The sequence below is a fragment of the Pseudorca crassidens genome, chromosome 10 (assembly GCF_039906515.1).
Source record: "Pseudorca crassidens isolate mPseCra1 chromosome 10, mPseCra1.hap1, whole genome shotgun sequence".
NCBI lineage: Eukaryota > Metazoa > Chordata > Mammalia > Artiodactyla > Delphinidae > Pseudorca > Pseudorca crassidens.
This window is the reverse complement of record NC_090305.1, coordinates 25,104,503-25,121,308: the sequence shown is the minus strand read 5'-3', so window position 1 is coordinate 25,121,308 and position 16,806 is coordinate 25,104,503. Positions and strand designations below refer to the sequence as shown.

The following is a 16,806-nucleotide window of genomic DNA, read 5'->3' as shown; positions in this document are numbered from 1 at the left end:
ATCCACATGTCCATTTGATTATACCTATTAATATTTTCCCCACCGTTCATTTACCTCTCTCCTGCTTTTATTATATCTTGCTTGTTATTTAAGCCCTTCCTTTATTGTCAGTAAAGTTAATATTCTGGACTCTGGATTTATTCTTCTTGGGTTCAAATACTGACTGCCACTTAGTGGCTGTGTGTTAGGGAACTTTTGCTATGGCAGTATACCTTCCAAGAGAGGTTGTTAAAGGGACTTGTCACTTAAAGATCTGCTAGAAGTGCAGAAAAATCTAAGTGGATCTAAGTTGATCTCATCTACTGTCAGAAAGAGAGGGTTCATTTAACAGGAGAAGCTCATGTTTTATATTCTTGAAAACGTAAGCTTTGTGATAAACACCTGGAGAAGGCTTAGCTGCATTAAAGGCAAAGGAAAAACCCTCAACAGCGGGAAGAACTTGGTCAGAAAGAAAAAAATAGGCAATGTTAATGATGACTCTTTCTTCATGAAGTCTGAGGATGTTTCTCCATTCCTATTTGATGATTTTTTTTCTCTGAAAACATAAATTGTAACATCCATTCCTTTTTTATTCACATACAGTTCTGGACTTGCTGACCAGTAAGAACTTGTTTTTTTTTTTTTAAAAAAAGTCTCTTCCTTCCCAGGAGGCTTGTTCTCCTCAAATGGTTTTACAGTTATTTATCAGTCTTCAACACACCTTGGTAAAGTCCAAGTTTAGAAGTTGATGGACACCAAAGTCTGAAGAAAGAACAAGCTGAGCCATTAACTTTTAAAAGACTTCAACAGATTTCTGTGGGTATCTCCAACAGTACTGCTCAACTGAGACCCTCCCCTTTAAACATCACTCCCTCTTCCATATTTGATAACAAAAATAGTAAGAAGAGAGATTTTCTCTTTAAATGTAGCTTTAAACATATTTACTTCAAAACACAGTAAGTACCAGAACTGAAGAAAGGCTCATGAATTAACTTGGAGCTTTCTCGTGACAAATCGTTGCTGCCCAGAAAGAGTATTTCCCCAAAGGGAGCACTGGAGGAAATTCCCCCAGACATTTTCTAGCTGTGCCATTTCTCTTTCTCCCTCTACCTCTCTTTGAAAGGGGTCGGATTTATACCTAGTGAGAATGACCTACTCTTCAAGAAGAAGAGCTTTCTTGGACAACATACATATAAGAAGCTTGAGCAGAGGCAGCAGAGGTGCTGACACTTCACTTATGGAGGTAATAGAGAGTTTCTTGGGGGACGCTTGTATCACAACTACTTAAATGAGTTAAAGAGGTCTTTGGAGAAGAATCAAGACAATTTTCAGTGTGATCTGAAGCTGCACAGATGGTCAAAGATGCGCCAGCACCCTGAAGGCTAAAATAAGGACGAAGGGTCCCACAGAAGGTGATTCCAGTAAAAGGATAGATGTGGGACCCATCGATCATATTGTAAAAGGACACATTCCCAGCATCCCAGTCCAAGAAAACTCCTATCTTGCAGGAGTGCTGCCTCAGTGACAGAGGCTTTCTCTGGGAGGTGGGAAATATGAATTCTCCTGCCTTGTATACCACCACCCAGAAATTCTTCTCTGGACATTCTAAAAACCACCCCTCTCTCTTTGCTGTGTCTGAGCAAACACCCAGAGCCCATCTAGCTCTAGATCCAACTTCTGTCCCAATATTTACTTCTACCTCCCAGTATTGTCTCTCCACAGTAAGAAAAATCTTGCCCAGAACACTGAAGATGGCTTCAGACTCCCCTTGCTCTTGGCGTGTTGGGGCATCACCATTCTGAGAAACACTCTCTTTTGAATAAATATGTTTTCTGCTCTCAGATAAGATGAGGTTGGGAAGAGCTGTGGCTGGATCCAGAGTAAAAACCACTGTAGGTATGGGGGAAAAAAATAAAGGTCATTCCACAGTGGAGACTGGTTAGTTTTAGGAAAGATGCAAATTACGGGGAAAGGAGAATGAAGAAAAATAAGAGGGAGAGAAATGGAAGATTAGGTAAAACAATGCATGTTCTCTCCTATGTTCATTCATAGGAGACACATGATGTGTAGATCATAGAAGGCCAGGGATGGATAGGACCTTGGGTAACCATGTGTTCCAGACAGGCTGAGACCATTTAGCCAAGAAGTCTGTCTCATCTGAAAATCTCCAGGATCACATATTTCAAGTTGGTGTTTCTCTAGCCTCCTGCAAATGCTGGTTGCTCTACTGCTTGCTCTTAATAGTTAAGCCATGCCTTATTTCCAATCACAGTGTACCCACTTTCATTTAAGCTTCTTTGGTGTCATTTTTCTCTAGGCTTATGTAAAAACTAAGTCATCTACTTCTCATACACTCTTATTATATTTCTAATGGTTGAAATTCCAGGCTGTGTGGTCAGAAAGAGCTGAATTTTGATAATCACTCTGTCTTTCGTAGCAGTGATGTTGAAGTTACTTTGTCTCTCTCTGTCCCACTTTAATCTCATGAAGATGTACATCATTTTGGTACCTCAGTACATACAGGACTAGTGTGAAAAGTCAACGAGCTAATGTGTAGAGAACTTAGTACTACATCTTGTCCATGATGAACAATTGGTAAATTTTAGCTTCTGATGGTTGTAATAACACTAATACCTGTACTCATAATAACAATAGTGCTAATACTAGTAGTAATTAATCTGCTTCTTGTCAAACCAAACATCTTCAATAATTAAAAGTTTTCTCATAAGAATTTTTATGTTAGCAATTATGATATATTTTAATTTTTGGAGGATTAACTTAACTGGGAAATGTGTGTGGATACAGGGATATTCAGAGTGAAGTAGCAAGCAGTAGAAATAGAGAGTCAACTCATAATTCTGGAAAGACCCTAAGATGGTCAGGGGCCATTTTTCCACTGAGATGCAACAAGCTCTTCTGTGTATCAGACTGGGTATGTAATAGACTTCCCTCTGACTGAACTATTCTTTCAATGTTATTCACATGAATAGATCTACCATATCACTTAAGTCTCAGATTAAATATCAATTCCTCGGGGTAATTCCTTTAATCCATGATTTTTTTTTCTCATGGCAATCTTTTATTCCTTCATAAGATTCATCACAGTTTGTACATGCGCTCTCCCGTGAAGTTAGAGACCAGCTCTATTTATTTGGCACTGAATAAATAGTTGTATAATTTTATGCTGATGAATGAACGGTGTAAGAACAGTAAGAAATCTGTTAACATTTCTGCATGAGATTGAAATGAAAGCCATGAAATGAAAAACCAGTTAGGTATTACTGGGAGTTTATACAAATAGAGTAGTTTCTCATTTGTATAAAAGAGATTAAGTGAGACAAAATAGTAAGGGCACTCACCTGCTTTGAACTATTCCTTTCTCCAGTCTAAAAAGAAAATCATATGGGAAAATATGCTAAGGACGTTTCCTCCGAACTAGTGAGATGCTTATCCCTTTACCTCTTGTATTTTTTTGGACTCCCAGGTTCAAAGTAAAATCTCCAGATGATGGCGCCTATCTGAAAAATTCTCTGGAAATGCCTCATGAAATCCTGAAGTACCTGAAGCCCCAAGACAACATCAGTTACTCACCGGCATATAACTCTGCTTTTCTCCAATCTGAAATAGAACAAAGGAATTAGATTCTCTCATTCATTGGAATGCCACTTCAGGGTGTGAAATTGCAGTGACCACAAGAAATCTGAGGGTTTATGATAGTACTATATTTCTGCATTCATGATCTTAATGACAATTCTGATGTACTTGCCCTCTTTTACATCTCCTGTTTTATTTCTCACATTTTCCACATTCTACATCTATGTTAAAATATGAGGGTCTGGTTTTTTGCGGGAAGAAAGGAAAAGTAGGCTTAAATTGTGAGAGTTATTGGAAAGCCTAAAATTCTATGTGTTGCCTTGATACCTTTGAGCGTCACAGGGCTCCAAATGCCTAATTGTGAGTTCTCCTGCTCTCACCAGGTATGCCGTCCACCCAGCAGGAAAAGCTCCCCCTCTCAGCTAATTTCCCTGTTGGCCAAAACAGCTGAACCACAGCTGGTCTTCAACCTAATGAACTTTACCTCCCTGTCAGCCTGCAAAAAATATCAAACAAGCCAATTACATACTTCCACAGAAAACAGCGCCACCTCATTCTCTTGTTCCTGAAAAGCCTGGCTCCTACAGACCATGTTAATTCGTTCTGCTCCCAGGTGCAGTCTCCATGTGGCCCTGCATGGCGTGAGGTGTCTTTCTTCCCCAGGATGTGGGTACATGTGACTAAAAAACTGCTGTCAATCTCTTTTGTCCAGTGTTGGGTGTCATGTGTTTGAACATCTTATACTGTTTAGGGTATGGGATCCCTCCCTCACCAACAAGGTAAATAGGAGGTGGCCAGAACAGAGGGGCCAATAAAATGGTTCATCCAACCATAACATCAGTATAACTCACCTTGCTGATACAGTTTCTTCCTTCTGGCTGAAAGGAATAACAGCCTGTGAGAGGCCAGACATACAGCGTACAGTAATGACTCTATTTCCTCTATTAGAGCAAAGAAAGTGGAAGACTTACCAAGCTCTTTCTCAAATGATTCTAAAAAGGAAAGAAAATAACAAAATGGATTTAACAGAAAATAAATATTTTCTAGACTATGTTACTAAGCCCAGATCCTAAGTGCTACTTCCATATACCTAAAACAAAAAAATTACCTTAATTGAGAATTATTATGACCATTAAAAAAAAAAACCTCTATGTTTATACCAGTGATATTTTCTCTCTCCAATGGACTTTATAATACTTTTTTTTTTCTCATGGAGGTCCTGGGCTCCATGTTTTATAGGAGGTCTTGGAGCTCTAACTCATCCTTACACATATCTCTTTGTTCCCAAAAGATGCCATCCACATGCACAATCATGTTAACAAACCCATAAATTCACAGATCCCCACCAAGTCTGATTCACAGTTTTACCTTTGGCTTTATTTTCTTTCTCCTTTTCCTTCTTGACTTCTGATAGTTTCTTCTTTTTCTGTCATTCATTTTGAGCCAAATACACAACAGCACCAATGAAAGCCCCAAGTATCACCAAAGTCACAATGAATGCTACCTTCCAAGGAGAGGTCCTAGGGAAGAAGTGTTCTGACACAGGACCCCCCCCCCAAACCTGATTAAAAACATACACCAAGCAAGTGTAGCCCAACCCAGGTCATAAATATCCCCTCCTTACTTCTGTCCTGCCCCCCAAATGAGCAACACTGACCTGGGATAAAAATGGTTTCCACTTGCTCTTGTCCAAAGAAAGGGTTCTTCATGGAACAGGACACTTCTGTCTTTGACCTGTCTCTCACAAGAAGGGATGCCTCAAACCGAAACAACCCATCATTATCTTGTGTCTTGTCCTCAGCGAGAGATGGGATCTTCTCTCCCTTTTCATCTTCCCATTGTATTTCAGGCTGGGGAAACCATCCTTTGCCTGTGCACTTCAGCCTTATTCCTTCATCTTCTGGACCCACCATGAAAATATGAGAACCAGAACCCAAACCTGGAGAGGAAAGTCATTCATCTGAGACTTGGACATTTTTTTTTAACATCTTTATTGGGGTATAATTGCTTTACAATGGTGTGTTAGTTTCTGCTTTATAACAAAGTGAATCAGTTATACATATACATATATTCCCATATCTCTTCCCTCTTGCAACTCCCTCCCTCCCACCCTCCCTATCCCACCCCTCTAGGTGGTCACAAAGCACCAAGCCAATATCCCTGTGCCATGCGGCTGCTTCCAACTAGCTATCTACCTTACTACGTTTGTTAGTGTGTATATGTCCATGACTCTCTCTCGCCCTGTCACAGCTCACTCTTCCCCCTCCCCATAACCTCAAGTCCGTTCTCTAGGAGGTCTGCGTCTTTATTCCTGCCTTACCCCTAGGTTCTTCATGACATTTTTTTTTCTTAAATTCCAAATATATGTGTTAGCATACGGTATTTGTCTTTTTCTTTCTGACTTACTTCACTCTGTATGACAGACTCTAGGTCTATCCACCTCATTACAAATAGCTCAATTTCGTTTCTTTTTATGGCTGGGTAATATTCCATTGTATATATGTGCCACATCTTCTTTATCCATTCATCCAATGATGGGCACTTAGGTTGTTTCCATCTCTGGGCTATTGTAAATAGAGCTGCAATGAACATTTTGGTACATGACTCTTTTTGAATTTCGGTTTTCTCAGGGTATATGCCCAGTAGTGGGATTGCTGGGTCATATGGTAGTTCTATTTGTAGCTTTTTAAGGAACCTCCATACTGTTCTCCATAGTGGCTGAACCAATTCACATTCCCACCAGCAGTGCAAGAGTGTTCCCTTTTCTCCACACCCTCTCCAGCATTTATTGTTTCTAGATTTTTTGATGATGGCCATTCTGACTGGTGTGAGATGATATCTCATTGTAGTTTTGATTTGCATTTCTCTAATGATTAATGATGTTGAGCATTCTTTCATGTGTTTGTTGGCAGTCTGTATATCTTCTTTGGAGAAATGTCTATTTAGGTCTTCCGCCCATTTTTGGATTGGGTTGTTTGTTTTTTTGTTATTGAGCTGCATGAGCTGCTTGTAAATTTTGGAGATTAATCCTTTGTCGGTTACTTCATTTGCAAATATTTTCTCCCATTCTGAGGGTTGTCTTTTGGTCTTGTTTATGGTTTCCTTTGCTGTGCAAAAGCTTTGAAGTTTCATTAGGTCCCATTTGTTTATTTTTGTTTTTATTTCCATTTCTCTAGGAGGTGGGTCAGAAAGGATCTTGCTGTGATTTATGTCATAGAGTGTTCTGCCTATGTTTTCCTCTAAGAGTTTGATAGTTTCTGGCCTTATATTTAGGTCTTTAATCCATTTTGAGCTTATTTTTGTGTATGGTGTTAGGGAGTGATCTAATCTCATACTTTTACATGTAGCTGTCCAGTTTTCCCAGTACCACTTATTGAAGAGGCTGTCCTTTCTCCACTGTACATTCCTGCCACCTTTATCAAAGATAAGGTGTCCATATGTGCATGGGTTTATCTCTGGGCTTTCTATCCTGTTCCATTGATCTATCTTTCTGTTTTTGTGCCAGTACCATACCGTCTTGATAACTGTAGCTTTGTAGTATAGTCTGAAGTCAGGGAGCCTGATTCCTCCAGTTCCTTTTTTCGTTCTCAAGATGGCTTTGGCTATTCGGGGTCTTTTGTGTTTCCATACAAATTGCAAAATTTTTTGTTCTAGTTCTGTGAAAAATGCCAGTGGTAGTTTGATAGGGATTGCATTGAATCTATAGATTGCTTTGGGTAGTAGAGTCATTTTCACAATGTTGATTCTTCCAATCCAAGAACATGGTATATCTCTCCATCTATTTGTATCATCTTTAATTTCTTTCATCAGTGTCTTATAATTTTCTGCATACAGGTCTTTTGTCTCCTTAGGTAGGTTTATTCCTAGATATTTTATTCTTTTTGTTGCAATGGTAAATGGGAGTGTTTTCTTGATTTCACTTTCAGATTTTTCATCATTAGTATATAGGAATGCCAGAGATTTCTGTGCATTAATTTTGTATCCTGCCACTTTACCAAATTCATTGATTAGCTCTAGTAGTTTTCTGGTAGCATCTTTAGGATTCTCTATGTATAGGATCATGTCATCTGCAAACAGTGACAGCTTTACTTCTTCTTTTCCGATTTGGATTCCTTTTATTTCCTTTTCTTCTCTGATTGCTGTGGCTAAAACTTCCAAAACTATGTTGAATAAGAGTGGTGAGAGTGGGCAACCTTGTCTTGTTCCTGATCTTAGTGGAAGTGCTTTCAGTTTTTCACCATTGAGGATGATGTTTGCTGTGGGCTTGTCATATATGGCCTTTATTATGTTGAGGAAAGTTCCCTCTATGCCTACTTTCTGCAGGATTTTTATCATAAATGGGTGTTGAATTTTGTCAAAAGCTTTCTCTGCATCTATTGAGATGATCATATGGTTTTTCTTCTTCAATTTGTTAATATGGTTTATCACATTGATAGATTTGCGTATATTGAAGAATCCTTGCATTCCTGGAATAAACCCCACTTGGCCATGGTGTATGATCCTTTTAATGTGCTGTTGGATTCTGTTTGCTAGTATTTTGTTGAGGATTTTTGCATCTATGTTCATCAGTGATATTGGCCTGTAGTTTTCTTTCTTTGTGACATCCTTGTCTGGTTTTGGTATCAAGGTGATGGTGGCCTCGTAGAAGGAGTTTGGGAGTGTTCCTCTCTCTGCTATATTTTGGAAGAGTTTGAGAAGGATAGGTGTTAGCTCTTCTCTAAATGTTTGATAGAATTCGCCTGTGAAGCCATCTGGTCCTGGGCTTTTCTTTGTTGTAAGATTTTTAATCACAGTTTCAATTTCAGTGCTTGTGATTGGTCTGTTCATATTTTCTATTTCTTCCTGATTCAGTCTTGGCAGGTTGTGCATTTCTAAGAATTTGTCCATTTCTTCCAGATTGTCCATTTTATTGGCATAGAGTTGCTTGTAGTAATCTCTCATGATCTCTTTTATTTCTGCAGTGTCAGTTGTTACCTCTCCTTTTTCATTTCTAATTCTATTGATTTGAGTCTTCTCCCTTTTTTTCTTGATGAGTCTGGCTAGTGGTTTATCTATTTTGTTTATCTTCTCAAAGAACCAGCTTTTAGTTTTATTGATCTTTGCTATTGTTTCCTTCATTTCTTTTTCATTTATTTCTGATCTGATTTTTATGATTTCTTTCCTTCTGCTAGCTTTGGGGTTTTTTTGTTCTTCTTTCTCTAATTGCTTGAGGTGCAAGGTTAGGTTGTTTATTCTAGATGTTTCCTGCTTCTTAACGTGGGCTTGTATTGCTATAAACTTCCCCCTTAGAACTGCTTTTGCTGCATCCCACAAGTTTTGGGTCGTTGTGTCTCCATTGTCATTTGTTTCTAGGTATTTTTTGATTTCCTCTTTGATTTCTTCAGTGATCACTTCATTATTAAGTAGTGTATTGTTTAGCCTCCATGTGTTTGTATTTTTTACAGATCTTTTCCTGTAATTGACATCTAGTCTCATGGCATTGTGGTCAGAAAAGATACTTGATACAATTTCAATTTTCTTAAATTTACCAAGGCTTGATTTGTGACCCAAGATATGATCTATCCTGGAGAATGTTCCATGAGCACTTGAGAAAAATGTGTATTCTGTTGTTTTTGGATGGAGTGTCCTATAAATATCAATTAAGTCCATCTTGTTTAATGTATCATTTAAAGCTTATGTTTCCTTATTTCTTTTCATTTTGGATGATCTGTCCATGGGTGAAAATGGAGTGTTTAAGTCCCCTACTATGAATGTGTTACTGTCGATTTCCCCTTTTATGGCTGTTAGTATTTGCCTTATGTATTGAGGTGCTCCTATGTTGGGTGCATAAATATTTACAATTGTTATATCTTCTTCTTGGATCGATCCCTTGATCATTATGTAGTGTCCTTCTTTGTCTCTTTTAATAGTCCTTATTTTGAAGTCTATTTTGTCTGATATGAGAATTGCTACTCCAGCTTTCTTTTGGTTTCCATTTGCATGAAATATCTTTTTCCATCCCCTTACTTTCAGTCTGTATGTGTCTCTAGGTCTGAAGTGGGTCTCTTGTAGACAGCATATATATGGGTCTTGTTTTTGTATACATTCAGCTAATCTGTGTCTTTTGGTGGGAGCATTTAGTCCATTTACATTTAAGGTAATTATCGATATGTATGTTCCTATTCCCATTTTCTAAATTGTTTTGGGTTCGTTATTATAGGTCTTTTCCTTCTCTTGTGTTTCTTGCCTAGAGAAGATCCTTTAGCATTTGTTGTAAAGCTGGTTTGGTGGTGCTGAACTCTCTCAGCTTTTGCTTGTCTGTAAAGGTTTTAATTTCTCCATCAAATCTGAATGAGATCCTTGCTGGGTAGAGTAGTCTTGGCTGCAGGTTTTTCTCCTTCATCACTTTCAGTATGTCCTGCCACTCCCTTCTGGCTTGTAGGGTTTCTGCTGAGAGATCAGCTGTTAACCTTATGGGGATTCCCTTATGTGTTATTTGTTGTTTTTCCTTTGCTGCTTTTAATATGCTTTCTTTGTATTTAATTTTTGACAGTTTGATTAATATGTGTCTTGGCGTATTTCTCCTTGGATTTATCCTGTATGGGACTCTCTGTGCTTCCTGGACTTGATTAACTATTTCCTTTCCCATATTAGGGAAGTTTTCAACTATAATCTCTTCAAATATCTTCTCAGTCCCTTTCTTTTTCTCTTCTTCTTCTGGAACCCCTATAATTCGAATGTTGGTGCGTTTCATGTTGTCCCAGAGGTCTCTGAGACTGTCCTCAGTTCTTTTCATTCTTTTTTCTTTATTCTGCTCTGCAGTAGTTATTTCCACTATTTTATCTTCCAGGTCACTTATCCGTTCTTTTGCCTCAGTTATTCTGCTATTGATCCCATCTAGAGTACTTTTAATTTCATTTATTGTGTTGTTCATCGTTGCTTGTTTCATCTTTAGTTCTTCTAGGTCCTTGTTAACTGATTCTTGCATTTTGTCCATTCTATTGTCCATTCTATCTCCAAGATTTCAGATCATCCTTACTATCATTATTCTGAATTCTTTTTCAGGTAAGCTGCCTATTTCCTCTTCATTTGTTAGGTCTGGTGCATTTTTATCTTGCTCCTTTATCTGCTGTGTGTTTTTCTGTCTTCTCATTTTGCTTATCTTACTGTGTTTGGGGTCTCCTTTTTGCAGGCTGCAGGTTCGTAGTTCCTGCTGTTTTTGATGTCTGTCCCCAGTGGCTAAGATTGGTTCAGTGGGTTGTGTAGGTTTCCTGGTGGAGGGGACTAGTGCCTGTGTTGTGGTGGATGAGGCTGGATCTTGTCTCTCTAGTGGGCAGGTTCACGTCTGGTGGTGTGTTTGGGGTGTCTGTGGCCTTATTATTATTTTAGGCAGCCTCTCTGCTAATGGGTGGGGTTGTGTTCCTGTCTTGCTAGTTGTTTGGCATAGGTTGTCCAGCACTGTGGCTTGCTGGTCGTTGAGTGAAGCTGGGTGCTGGTGTTAAGATGGAGGTCTCTGGGAGATTTTCGCCGTTTGATATTATGTGGAGCTGGGAGGTCTCTTGTGGGCCAGTGTCCTGAAGTTGGCTCTCCTACCTCAGAGGCAGAGCCCTGACTCCTGGCTGGAGCACCAAGAGCTTTTCATCCACACGGCTCAGAATAAAAGGGAGAAAAAGTAGAGGGAATTAGTAGTAGTATGAGGAAAGAAAGAAGGAAAGGAGGGAAGGAAGGGAGGAAGAAAGAAAGAAAGAAGCAAAGAAGGAAAGAAGGCAAGAAGGAAAGAAAGGAGGGAGGGAGGGAGGAAGGAAGGAAGGAGGGAAAGAAGGAAAAAAGACAGAAAGAAAGAAGATACAGTAAAAATAAAATAAAGTATAATAAAATTATTGAATTAAAAAATTCTTATTTAGGAAAAAAAGAAAGGGACGGATAGAACCTTAGGACAAATGTTGGAAGCAAAGCTATACAGACAAAATCTTACACAGAAGCATACACATACACCCTCACTAAAAGAGGTAAAGGGGGAAAAATCATAAATCTTGCTGTCAGAGACCACCTCCTCAATTTGGGATGACTCGTTGTCTAAAGGAGGGAAGGAAGGAAGGAAGGAAAGAAAGAAAGAAAGAAAGAAAGAAAGAAAGAAAGAAAGAAAGAAAGAAAGAAAGAAAGAAAGAAGGTAAAGTATAATAACGTTATTAAAATTAAAATTGATTATTAAGAAAAAAAAATTTTTAAAAAAACCATGGACGGATAGAACCCTAGGACAAATGGTGGAAGCAAGACTATACAGACAAGATCTCACACAGAAGCATACACATATACATTCACAAAAAGAGGAAAAGGGAAAAAAATCATAGATCTTGCTCCTAAAGTCCACTTCCTTAATTTGGGATGATTGGTTGTCTATTCAGGTATTCCACAGATGCAGGGTATATCAAGTTGATTGTGGAGCTTTAATCCGCTGCTTCTGAGGCTGCTGGGAGAGATTTCCCTTTCTCTTCTTTATTCTCACAGCTCCCAGGGGCTCAGCTTTGGATTTGGCCCTGCCACTACGTGTAGGTCGCTGGAGGGCGTCTGTTTTTTGCTCAGACAGGGCGGGGTTAAAAGAGCCGCTGATTCGGGGGCTCTGGCGCACTCAGGCCGGCGGGGAGGGAGGGGCACGGAGTGCGGGGCGGGCCTGCGGCGGCAAAGGACGGCGTGACTTTGCACCAGCCTGAGGCCCGCTGTGCGTTCTCCCGGGGAAGTTGTCCCTGGATCCCAGGAACCTGGCAGTGGCGGGCTGCACAGGCTCCGCGGAAGAGGGGTGTGGAGAGTGACCTGTGCTCGCACACAGGCCCCTCGGTGGCGGCAGCAGCAGCCTTATCGTCTCCCGCCCGTCTCTGGGGTCCGCGCTTTCAGCCGCGGCTCGCGCCCGTCTCTGGGGTCCGCGCTTTCAGCCGCGGGTCGCGCCCGTCTCTGGGGTGCGCGCTTTTAGCCGCGGCTCGCGCCGTCTCTGGAGCTCCTTTAAGCAGCGCTCTTAAACCCCTCTCCTCACGCACCAGGAAACAAAGGGAGAAGAAAAAGTCTCTTGCCTCTTCGGCAGGTGCAGACTTTTCCCCGGACTCCCTCCCAGCTAGCCGTGGTGCACTAACCCCTTCAGGCTATGTTCAAGCCACCAACCCTAGTCCTCTCCCTGCGTTCGGTCCGAAACCGAAACCCGGTCCTCAGAGCCTCAGCTCGCAGCCCCGCCCGCCCCGGCGGGTGAGCAGACAAGCCTCTCGGGCTGGTGAGTGCCGGTCGGCACCGATCCTCTGTGCGGGAATCTCTCCGCTTTGCCCTCCGCACCCCTGTTGCTGTGCACTCCTCCGCGGTTCCGAAGCTCCCCCCTCCGCCCCCGCAGTCTCCGCCCGCGAAGGGGCTTCCTAGTGTGTGGAAACTTTTCCTCCTTCACAGCTCCCTCCCACTGGTGCAGGTGCCGTCCCTATTCTTTTGTCTCTGTTTTTTCTTTTTTTTCTTTTGCCCTACCCAGGTACGTGGGGAGTTTCTTGCCTTTTGGGAGGTCTGAGGTCTTCTGCCAGCGTTCAGTAGGTGTTCTGTAGGAGTTGTTCCACGTGTAGATGTATTTCTGGTGTATCTGTGGGGAGGAAGGTGATCTCCGCGTCTTACTCTTCCGCCATCTTCAAGGTCCAGTCAGACTTGGACATTTTTTGTCCTCGGGTTTCACAGCTACACCAGTGGGAGAAGATGGACAAAGCACCATAGCTCTCTGTGGATGGAAGGGGGTTCTTTTCTTTTCCCGTGAGCTAAATGGGTATCTGAAGTTCAAAAATTACAAGAACATTGAAGCTGATACTGGAACTTATACCAATGCCTGTCATATTTCCTCTACACAAGCATATCTGCAATTGGCCATAGAAGGATAATAGGGAAGGAACAGAGTAAAATTTGCCAATGTAGACATGTTGCCACTATATCTATATCTGTTCTGTATCTATATCATATGTCTATTCCATTTATTGGAGTCTCAAGGAAGACTTCTTCTGTGCTTAAATTGAGACTACATGTAGTCACTTCCTTAAACAATCTCCTTTTGTCATTTTTCCAAATTTTCTTTCTTCCACTGAGTAAAGATTATCTAAAACATGAAGGTAACAAGGTGAAGTGAGTCCATGAAAGAGTCAAGATCTTTTTACTTTTCCATTCTCACTCCTTTCTTTTCCTTCCACTACCCCTCCTCTTCTTGAACTCCGCACAGGCTAGGTCAGCTAGTAGATTCACGTAACCAACACCCATATCAAAATATAACAGCACCAGAATACTAGATGAATTCACTGTCTATTCAAGAATGATGGCTATTCTAACTTCTGAGACTATATATTATTTTGTCTTTTTAAAACTTGATATCACGAAGTATGGAACCACCATAAGCTCAGTTCTATTCTAGTTTCTCAGTTGTGGGAAATATATTAGGAACCTCAGCTACATCATCTTTTTTTGGCTAAAAATTATAATAGAGCTAATAATTTTTACTATCAATCCCTGATCTTCCTGGGGGAATATACTTCTGGAAAACAGAAAGCAGTCTGAAAGACAATCCATCTTCTCAGAATTGCCTGAAGGAACTGCCAATTCTCTTGAAAAAAGGAAATAAACTGCTCCTGAGAAAAATGGAACAGATCAAAGCCTAGGAAGCAAGAACTAATAAACCAAATAGACCTTGCATTTCCTGGAAGAATATAATCATTGAAGTTCCAAGTTGACATAAGCAGATGAAACCTATATCTATGTTGAGAAAGAGGAAAGAGAAGGAATACCCATTTCTGAGCATTAGAAGTGGCTGTAAAATAGACAAAGTTTAAATGAGTGAAAGATAAGCATGGATATATAATCAAACAACTGCTTCTAAAGGTTGGACTTGTCTTTACACCAATAAGTGAAAGAACTGTTATGGGAAAGGTACTGAAAAATGCTGTCACCTGCATGAGGTTATTTCCATGACAATGAAATCTTTGACCTCTTACTGGGAGGATACTGAAGTGAGATCACAGTAACATGGCTCAGGAGAGTTTGTCACTCTTTCCTTCAAGATCTAATGGATTAGATTTTTTCCATTCAAGTTATACATAAAGAAGATGGATAAAATGAGTATATCGATATCTTGTCAGATGGTGTTAAATGAGAAGTATTAATTTAAGGTAGGCCCAACATAGTCACAGTATGAGAAAAACATTACAACTAAAAAGAAACAACGTGTTTGTCTTGGCAGAGAGTATATAGCTTTAGAAATGGAAACACCAAAGAAATAGACAGATAAATCATTATAACCGCACAGAAAATTTAGATTTACCCTGGTACCTATGAGAAGTTTATGGGAAACAATGCATTGAAAACTGGTGGAGATTTTCTACACTATTCACTACTGGTATGGAGATAAGTGAATATATACATTATGAAACAGTATTTTGAGCTTTTCATTAAACTTCATACCAAAAATACATTTCTATAGATGAAAGATCTAAATGTAAAAAGTAAAACAATAAAAAAGAGATAGAAATGAACTACAGCTACATTCAATTAACTACATAGAAAAATCTCAAACATAATGCTGAACAACAACAACAAAAAAAGCCAGACATAAAAGAGCCTATGAATGTGAAATTAAAAAACAATAAAAACTAACCAGCACCTCAATCTACTCTGTCAAACCCTCACAGTCACTTCCTCCAAACAGTGGATTTGGTTCTGGACCACTAACACTCCCTGTTAAGCTTCTGTCCATCATGGTACCCAGCTGGAATTCTGGTCTCTTAGAGTAATGGTACTTTTTGCTAATCATGGTGCCTTCCTTCAAAATATGTGAGGAGAAATGTAGAGGGAAATAAATGATCAATTTTTATGGTAGATATTTATGGAAATAGTTTAATTTTAAAGTACAGCACAATAAATGTATAAATAGATGAAGAGGATTTGGGGTTAAATCCACTGTCTAAGATATTGACTAGCTCTAAGGATAACTCCTTTTTTGCTTCTGTCCTGTTCACCATCCTCCTCCCCCAAATCAAGTACAGAACACTTAGATTTCCCTTAGAGTGATATGTATTCTCAGATATTACTCACTTATCACCTTTAGCTCCAAAACGGCTTCTTCAAAATCACTTCCTTTTTAAAAAATACACTTGTGCATTCCATTGTCTGAGACCCGGAGGTTGTAGATTCTCACAGCTACTCTTCCCTCAGTGATGTAGTCTTTTACCAACTCTGCTCTCCCTTTGAAATCTACTAGTTGTTCTCCCGCCTGCTCCATTCCATTCTGATACACATACACAGCATCTGAGAACTGGGAGTGGAACCACCGGATCTCCATATTCTCCACGCTCATGGCTGGGGACACGCGGCAGGGCAGCACCGTGTCTGCACCCAGCATGGCCACAATGGGCTCCGAGGGACCAATCACCAAAAAGGAATCTGTGGAATAGAGCCACAAGTGAAAAGAATATCAGAATACCCTGCCTGGACCTTTTAGAGTACAGCATCATTATTGGTCCAGTAAAGCCCCATAGACATTCTCTCTCTCATTCATACAGCAATAATTTGTAGCACACATTCAGACTGAAGAAGGCAGTGAACAAGACAAGGAGGATTTCCACCCTGTGGAGCTTACAATCAACAGAGTGATCTCATATTAAACAGAAGATTTTTAAATTGCCATGGTGGTAAATTCAATGAAGGAGGAGGGGAGAGTGCTGGAAAATCAAGAAGCTATAGAGTTTTTAATCAAGTCTTGGGCATCAGAAAATGCATTCCTCCAGAATCTGAGATCTAAATGAATTACAGGACATCAGTAAAGTAATTCTACCTGGTCCTGCCCTCTAAAATAATCATATAATGATTTATTTGTCCTTGTATATGGACAAATACATTATTGTATCAAAATAAAAGATTTGGAATTAACCTAGGTATATTGGAGACATGATGGAGTAGTTTAATGCTTCTGTTCAGAGAGCAAGAGAATCCAGGTATAGAAAATATAAAATATTCTCGCCTGAGCCCCATATGGACACTTGGAGAAGCAAGATAAAGAAGAGGTCTCTTGGCAGAGAGAAGTCCAGGGAACACACCATCTTTCCCAGAGCAGAGAACAGTATGGCCCAGAGGGAGGTCCTGAAAATAGCTGGAGTGAAGACAAAAATGGGATCCACAAGGTAAAAAAGATTATAGCTAAGGTGGTTCACAGTGCTTCTAAGAAATGGCCTCCTGAAGCGCTCAAATGACTGTAGTGTC

At 40.1% G+C, this 16,806-nt stretch overlaps 1 pseudogene; it reads right to left on the bottom strand.

Moving 5' to 3' along the window:
- Positions 1–1,210: 1,210 nt before the first annotated feature.
- LOC137232884 (butyrophilin subfamily 1 member A1-like) lies at positions 1,211–16,646 on the bottom strand (annotated as a pseudogene).
- Between the last annotated feature and the right edge of the window lie 160 nt (positions 16,647–16,806).